At 44.3% G+C, this 8,932-nt stretch overlaps 1 pseudogene; it reads right to left on the minus strand.

Moving 5' to 3' along the window:
- Window positions 1-1,815: 1,815 nt before the first annotated feature.
- Window positions 1,816-3,256, minus strand: LOC103345154 (26S proteasome regulatory subunit 4 pseudogene; annotated as a pseudogene).
- Window positions 3,257-8,932: the final 5,676 nt, after the last annotated feature.

The following is an 8,932-nucleotide window of genomic DNA, read 5'->3' on the forward strand; positions in this document are numbered from 1 at the left end:
AGGGCCCAAGCACCTGGGCCATCCTCCACTGCACTCCCTGGCCACAGCAGAGGGCTGGCCTGGAAGAGGGGCAACCGGGACAGAATCCGGCGCCCCGACCGGGACTAGAACCCGGTGTGCCGGCGCCGCTAGGCGGAGGATTAGCCTATTGAGCCGCGGCGCTGGCCCAATTCTAATGTGATATTAATACAAAGAGAACAGATTCAATGCACTTCATAGACACAATTCTAAAAATATGATACTTCCCTTCCCATCCCCCTCTCTCTCTCCTCCTTTTTTAGTTTTTAAGATAACATATTTTTAATTTATATTATAGCAAAGGTTTAATGCTCCACTAAATAAAAGAGTTCAACGAGTAAAAAGTTAAAAAACCCTAGTTCAGCAAGAATATAGGCAAGGGCTATAAACAAAAATCAAATGAAAAGGCATCTATTTCATTCATGTACAGTAAATTTTAAAATAATCAAAGACCATTAAAATCATAATGGTATCATTCTTAACCATTTAATCTGTCGAATCTTGGACGATGTTTCTTCTCATTCCTGATACTAACAATTTGTTTTCCTTCTCTTTCCTGAAAGTAAAAAGTTGAACTCATGGGAACAGAGTAGAATGGCATTACCAGGGACTGGGGAAGGAAGTTTAGAATATGTTTTTTTTAAAGATTTTATTTACTTATTTGACAGGTAGAGTTACAGACAGTGAGAGGGAGAGACAGAGAGAAAGATTTTCCATCTGTTGGTTCACTCCCCAATGGCCGCAACGGCCAGAGCTGCGCCAGTCCAAAGCCAGGGGCCAGAAACTTCTTCCAGGTCTCCCACATGGGTGCAGAGGCCCAAGGACTTGAGCCATCTTCCATTGCTTTCCCAGACCACAGCAGAGAGAGGGATTGGAAGAGGAGCAGCCGGGACTAGAACTGGCGCCCATATGGGATGCTGGCACTGCAGGCAGAGGATTAGCTACTGTGTCATGGCGCCAGCCCCCTAGAATATGTTAATCAAAGGGTATAAAATGTCAATTAGATAGGAATAATTAGTTCAAGAGACCTATTGTATAACAGGTATAACTATAGTTATATAACTATATATATAACTATATATATATAGTCTGACCTTGGTATGGTCAGCCCCAGGTTCCTATGCAGTGGCTTTCCACCTATACCACTATAGTATAGTTATATAGTTATATTGTATAACTATAGTTAATAGCAATATATTATTGTATTCTTTGTGTGTGTGTGTGTGTGTAGTAAAGAGCACAGTTTGTAGGGAAAGTAGAGTGCAGCAGTTACCAAAGGATGCCTCACACGCCGAATGATACACAATATGTTTCCTGATATAAATCAACTGGAACGTGATTCCACTTCTTTTTTTTTTTTTTTTTTTTTGACAGGCAGAGTGGAGAGTGAGAGAGAGAGACAGAGAGAAAGGTCTTCCTTTGCCGTTGGTTCACCCTCCAATGGCCGCCGCGGCCAGCGCGCTGCGGCCGGTGCACCGCGCTGATCTGATGGCAGGAGCCAGGAGCCAGGTGCTTTTCCTGGTCTCCCATGGGGTGCAGGGCCCAAGCACCTGGGCCATCCTCCACTGCACTCCCTGGCCACAGCAGAGGGCTGGCCTGGAAGAGGGGCAACCGGGACAGAATCCGGCGCCCCGACCGGGACTAGAACCCGGTGTGCCGGCGCCGCTAGGCGGAGGATTAGCCTAGTGAGCCGCGGCGCCGGCCGGAACGTGATTCCCTCCAGGCAGCTTCCCCATTGGCGCCTCTGTTTGGTGTAGGGGAAACTCCAGCCATTATCCTGAACACAGCTGTGATCCACTAAAGATAGAGCCCTCCAGGAGTACATTCTTTTTTTAAAAAAATATTTTATTTATTTGAAAGGCAGAATTAGAGGGAGAGATAGAGAAAGAGAGGTCTTCCATCCACTGGTTCACTCCCCAAATGGCTGCAGTGGCCGGGGCCAGGAGCTTCATCTGGGTCTCCCACGTGGGTGCAGGAGCCATAGTACTTAGGCCATCTTCCACTGCTTTCCCAGGCACATTAGCAGTGAGCTGGATCAGAAGTGGAACAGCTGAGACTTGAACTGGTGCCCATATGGGATGCCAGCATTGCAGGCAGAGGCTTAATCTGCTAAGCTACAATGCTGGCCCCTATTGTTTTCCATAAAGAACATGCTCTTTAGATTTTTTGAAGTCTTCATTTGTTACGTTCATTCTGTGATCTCTCAAGGGCATCAGACCAGCTTCTGTACAGATTGCCTTGATGTCAGCACTAGATAGGTCATCTTTAGCCATGATCACATTGTCCAGGGTTACCTCACTGGCCAGCATCATCCTGCTCATGTGTGAATCTGAAAGATGCACTTCCTAGTCTTTTCATCAGGCAAGGGGAGCCTCATCTTCCTGTTGATGTGGCCTGGTCTCCTAAATGCCGGATCCAAAGTTGCTATTCAGTTTGTGGTGATAACAACTTTCCCATCTCCTCTTGAATCCAATCCAATCCAGCTGGTTCAAAAATTCCAGCATTATTCGCTGAATTTCTCTCTCACTGCCAGAATTTGAGTCATATCTTTTTGTGCCAATAGAATCAAATTCATCAATAAGCACCATGGATGGTGCATGTTCTTCAGCAACAAGAAACGCTTCCTGTACAAGCTTGGGCCCATCGCCTAGGTAATGAATTCTTCCTCCGTGAGAAGATAGTCTTTATTTTTTTTATTTTTGACAGGCAGAGTGGACAGTGAGAGAGACAGAGAGACAGAGAGAGAGGTCTTCCTTTACTGTTGGTTCACCCTCCAATGGCCGGCGCGCTGCGGCCAGCACACCGCACTGATCCAAAGCTGGGAGCCAGGTGCTTCTCCTGGTCTCTCATGAGGATGCAGGGCCCAAGCACTTGGGCCATCCTCCACTGCACTCCCTGGCCACAGCAGAGAGCTGGCCTGGAAGAGAGGCAACCGGGACAGAATCCGGTGCCCCGACTGGGACTAGAACCTGGTGTGCCGGCGCCGCAAGGCAGAGGATTAGCCTATTGAGCCACGACGCCGGCCAAGATAGTCTTTAATTCTCTCTAATGTCAATAATTTTAGCTAGCACTGAGTGTGGGTGTCACCAGCAGCAGTTTGCTGGCAGCATCTGGTCCCTTTGTTTTCTCCTTCTTTTTCCCCACTCTGGTTGGTACAGGAGGTCCATTCCTTTTTCTTGTCCTTGTCATCCTTCTTGCCACCTCTAGAACCATGATCACAACTCTGACTTTGGCCCATCTTGATTTGACCTCTTTCAATATATTGTATTCTTGAAAATTGTTATGAGAATAGATTTAAATGTTCATATCACAAAAAAGTATAGGTGATAATGTATATGTAAATTCGTTCAATTTAGCCATTTTACAACATATGCTTTCAAAATATCATATTGCATACAATAAATATAAACATTTTTGTTTATGAATTAATAATAAATAGGAGCCAATATTGTGGCATAGTAGGTAAAACCACCACCTGCGAAGCCAGCGTCCCATATGGATACAAGCTTCGCGTCCCAGCTGCTCCACTTCTGATCCAGCTCCCTGCTAATGCACCTGGGAGAGCAGCAGAAGATGGCCCAATTTCTTGTGCCCCTGTTACCCATGTATGAGACCTGGAAGAATCTCCTGGCACCTGGCTTCAGCCTGGCCCATCCCAGCCATTGCAGCCATCTAGAGTGTGAACCAGCAGGTGGAAGATTGATTCTCTCTCTCTCTTTCTCTCTCTCTGTCTCTTTCTATCCCTCCCTCCCTCCTTTCCTTCCTCCCTCCCTCTCTCTCCCTCTCTTCTCCCTTCTATCTGTAACTCTGACTTTTAAATAAATAAACAAATCTTTAGAAACAGAATAAAATACATAAATTAGAGAAAAATAAGAACTAAAAAAAGAGATTTAAAACAAAAGAAAGTATAATGGTAGTTTCCTGGGGCTGGGGGGAGGGTGAAAATCAGGAGCTATTCTCTAATGAGTACATCATTTCATTTGGGGGAAGATGAGAATGTTGTGGAGTTAGATGGTGACCATGATTGCACAACTGTGTGAATGTACATATTGCCAGATATTTATACCTGAAAATGGCTAAAATGGTAAATTTAGTTTATGCATTTTAACACAATATGAAAATTATGCAAGTGTCAGACTTTCCCATACCAACTATAACATCAAATAAAATATGTGAGATTCTGAGGTAGGGCAAGACCTTCAAGTATAAAAGCTATACATATTTCAGAAGTATGCAATAATATCTAAAAGACTTTCTAAAAAACCTAGTGGATTTTTGTTTATTTAAAAGGCAGAGTTACAGAGAGGCAGGGACAGAGAGAGAGAGAGAGAGGCCTTCCATCTGCTGGTTTGCTCACCAAATGGCCACAACAGCTGGAGCTGGGCCAATCTGAAGCCAGGATCCAGGAGCTTCTTTCAGGTCTCCCACTCGGGTGAAGGGGTCCAAGGACTTGGACCATCTTCTACTGCTTCCCCAGGCCATAGCAGAGAGCTGGATTGGAAATTGAGCAGCCGGACTTGAGCCAGCACCCATATGGATGCCAGCACCACAGGCGGTGGCTTTACCTACTACGCCACAGTGCTGGTCCCAAAAAACTAGTGGATTATTAAATACAATTAATAGGTAAATAAAATTAACTTCGAAATGATCAAATCTTGTGAGCAGCGTTGAATCCTTTACAATCTATGGATAGGAGCAAAGGGCTATGAAAATTATGTTCTCAGTGTTTTGGTATACTCCAAAATTCCTACACTGAAGACCTAACCACCAATGTGATGGTGTTGCTAAGCAACAGGTTGACTCCACCACACTCCTAAAATTAAAAAGAAAAAGTAAAAGACCTGTATCTTTTTTTTTCTTTTTGAGATAGAGAGAAACTTTATTTACAAGGCAACAAAGTAAGGAGATTGGGGGAGGTTACCCAAATCGACCTTCGTTCAAAAAGGATTTGAGAATTTATGAAGTTAGGGTAAATGGAGCATACATAGACAAAACTGAGTAATGGTACAGTATAGATGAAGGACAAAGGGGTGTGGAACATCCCCTGAGCATGTGACAAGTATCCTTTGTTCAAATCTGGCTACCACAATGTCATTTAGCATGATAATGACTCATAAGGTAGCTCTCTGATAAACTTGAGTCAGTGTGCTCAGATTCCAGTTTTATCTTGGCTGTAGCTTGTTCCCTTGGCTTTATCAGAGACCTTCCTAAAGACAGTTCACAAGAAGTTTAGCAAAAACAATGGGTTTTTGATAGAAAGTTACTATGTACCAGGCTGGCAAATGACTAATATAGGGTATGCTAGGCGACTCAGGGAAGCTTGCTATAGAGCAAGGGGTACGGAATCCTTTCTTGCCCATGGCGTTGATAGTATTAGGCAGTTAGACATTTGAGAGATAATTTGGCAATGAGGTCAGAGCCCTAATGAATGGGATTGGTGCCCTCATAAAAATATCCCAAGAGAGCTGCCTTGCCCTTCCTCAGTGTATGGTGTTATATTATAGCTGACCAAATGGACTAAGACAAAAGCTGGTACCAAGACATGCAGGTGCTGCTCTAAGAAATACCCAAAAGGTAAAATCGGCTTTGAAATTGCATAATGAACAGAATCTGAAAAAAACATGTTGAGATTGATACTAGAGAAAGTTTATGTTGCCATGCATGGATCTCAAAGGATGACTCTGGTGAGGCCTCATCAAAACAGGAATGCTGTAACGAAAGCCTCAGTTTTCTTAGAGAGTGCCTCGGTGGTCACAAGCAGGATGTTGGTGGAAATGTGGATGGTAAAGGCTGTTTGGAAACTGGTGTAAAGGCAGTCCTTGTTATAAAGAACATGGCTGGATTCTGTTTCTATCCTGGTGTTTGGTGGAAAATAGATCTTGTAAGCAATGAAATAAAATATTATGCTAGAAAAAATTTCTAAACCAGATGTTGATGATGGAGCATATCTCCGCAAGAATACTTGACTTGTAAAATTTGAAAAGACAAAAAAGATTTAAAGATGGAATTTTTCATCAAAATGCAAATAGAACTTAAGGATTTGGAAAATTCTGGGCCCATTTTATGAGAAAATGAGAAAGCATATTGGGGAGAGAGCAGCAAGGGTGTGGCCAAGCGACAGGTAGGGAGAGTCGTATGGAACAGCCAGGTGTTATTCATTAAGATAACACAAAAACAACCACACAGGCATTTCATATATCACCCAGTGGTGCCCAGAGTGCAAGGGTGGGTAGAGTATTTCAGAAGAGGAACAGAGGACGCATAGAGCCCTGGTACTTGTTGCTCAGCACTGCTTCAGGCTTCTCCTCTCTGAATTCTGGCTCAGAGTCCATTGACCATCCCAAGTATTCCCTCTGTGGGTCCAGGTGTGCATGGGCTATAATGGTCACCCCTCCAGAGAGCACCAAGAGTAAACCCTGGTGGCACCCACGTGGTACCATCTCCACTGGTATACAGAGTACAAAAGGGTGGGATGGTGGCTACTTCTACCTAAATTTTGATGGATGGAACCACTTGGAAGCACTTGGTTGGGTGTGCAACCCAGATAAAGGGCTGCCCTGAAGCCAGGGCCACTACAGAGAGTACCCATTAGAACAATGCTTTAGAGGACTTGAGGGACTGGGGACACCACTGTGATCCCAGACCAGTAAAAGCACCAGAATGTGCTTCCAGCCTGGGAGAGCTGCAGGCACTTGATTCTAACCCTTAAGGGCTGCCTTTGAGCGGCGCCCAGCAAAGCTGTGGGGGAAGGGCTGCTCTGAACCTTGGAGGCCAAACTAATGCTGGGAAATCTACAGAGGTGGGAGCTCCTACCAAATAAACCTGGAGGACAGACCCTCAAGTCAAAGATTATTCTTGAGCATTAAGATGTTAGACTTTTTGGGACCTGTTCTTTCTTTCTTCTTTCCTATTTCTCCCTTTTTCAGTAGGAGTATCTATCCTTTGCCTGTCCCATCATTGTGCTTTGGGCGCATGTAACTTGCGTGATTTCGTGATTTCACAGGCTCATCAGTGGAAAGCAACTTGTCTCGGGATAAAACATACCTTGAATCTGGCTCATATCTGATTTATATGACATTTAGGTGATATTTTGGGCTTTTTGAATTGATACTTGAATTAAGACTTTGGTGGTTATTTGGATGTAATGAAAGTATTTTACATGTGAGAAGGACATGAATTTTAGGGGTCCAGCGGAGGAGTGCTATGCTCTACATGTTTTGTCTGCCCACGATGCGTATGTTGAAAACCTAATCACCAGTGGGAGGCCATCAGAAGGCTGCTTTACTCCTTACACTATGTGTGGACACAGTGAGAAGGCTGTGACTGCGAACCAGGGGAGGGCCCTCACCAACAATTTAATCTGGCAGAATCTTGATCTTGGACTTTCTAGCCTCCAGAGCTCTAAGACAAAAGTTTCTTTTGTTATTAATCTACTCAGTTTATGATATTTTGTTATAACACCCTGAATAGACTAAGACAATTGCTAAAATATATGCAGGTGTTTTGTGCTTTGATAAAAAGAAATGAGAATAATACACCAACAAAATCATAACTTGGCAGGAAGAAGAAAGCATTAAACATGTAACATTTTTGACATTTTATTTGTGTATTTAGAGTTTATACATATACCATAACTCAAGCCCTTAACATTTATTTTTTAAAGATTTACCTATTTATTTGGAAGAGTTACACAGAGAGAAGGAGAGGCAGAGAGAAGTCCTCCATCCGTTGGTTCACTCCCCAAATGGCTGCAACAGCCAGATCTGTGCCTATCTGAAGCTGGGAGCCAGGAGCTTCTTCCAGGTCTCCCGCATGGGTGCAGGGGTCCAAGCACTTGGGCCATCTTCCACTTCTTTCCCAGGCCATAGCAGAGAGCTGGATCAGAAGTGGAGCAGCTGAAACTCAAACCGGTGCCCATATGGGATGCTGGCACTGAAGGTGGCGGCTTTACCTGCTATGCCACAGCACCGGCCCTAGCCATTAATATTTAAAACAGCTCCAAGACACTTGGTCTTTTCTGTGTCCCAAGCATGTCCTGAGATAGAATAAGAGCATGTGTTCCCACTTACAAGGTGACTGAGGGCCAGAAACCCAGTCAGGCTGAGTGGCATTGACAGACATGGAGAGCACTGAGGAGATGCCACAGGAGAAAATCTTAAAGTCTACCTGAAAATCTTTATTTTGAAATTTTAAAGAAATCACATACTCATTCCAACAGCTTTAGCGGGCTTGGCCACCCAATAAGGTACACGTACACTCAGGTACTTGCAAGGCTCCTGTGCACCCATGTAGCTGATCAAGTCAGGGCAAGTGGTCACCTGCCCACAAGCAAACGCCAAATTTGTCTCCCACAGGGAGATAACTATCTTTCAGAAGGAGTATATGAATATCGTCAAAAGTTGAAATGTATCTTTAAAACACTGGGATCCACATTTTGGTGTAGCTGATGCTTGCAACACTGGCATCCCGTATAGGTGCTGGTTCAAGTCCTGGCTATTCTGCTTCTGATCCATCTCTCTCTTAATATGCATGGGAAGGCAGCAGAAGATGGCCCAAGTGCTTGAGCCACTGTCACCCACATAGGAAACTTGGTGAAGTTCTGGGCTCCTGGCTTCTGCCTGGTTCAGCCTTGGCCATTGCAGCCATCTGGGGAGTGAAACATTGGATGGAAGATCTCTCTCTCTCTCTCTCTCTCCTCACTCCTCACTCCTTCACTATCTATCTCTCTGTGTCACTTTGACTTTCAAATAAATAATTTTTTTAAAGATTTGTTTATTTACTTATTGGAAAGTCAGAGTGACAGAGAGACAGAGAGAGATCTTCCATCCAATGGTTCACTCCCCAAATGGTCACAATGGCCGGGGCTGGGCCAGGTAGAAGCCAAGAGCCAAAAGCTTCTTCCGGGTCCCACGTG

This window comes from Oryctolagus cuniculus, chromosome X (assembly GCF_051225735.1).
Source record: "Oryctolagus cuniculus isolate XC-2025 breed Fujian yellow rabbit chromosome X, ASM5122573v1, whole genome shotgun sequence".
In the NCBI taxonomy this organism is placed as follows: Eukaryota; Metazoa; Chordata; class Mammalia; order Lagomorpha; family Leporidae; genus Oryctolagus; species Oryctolagus cuniculus.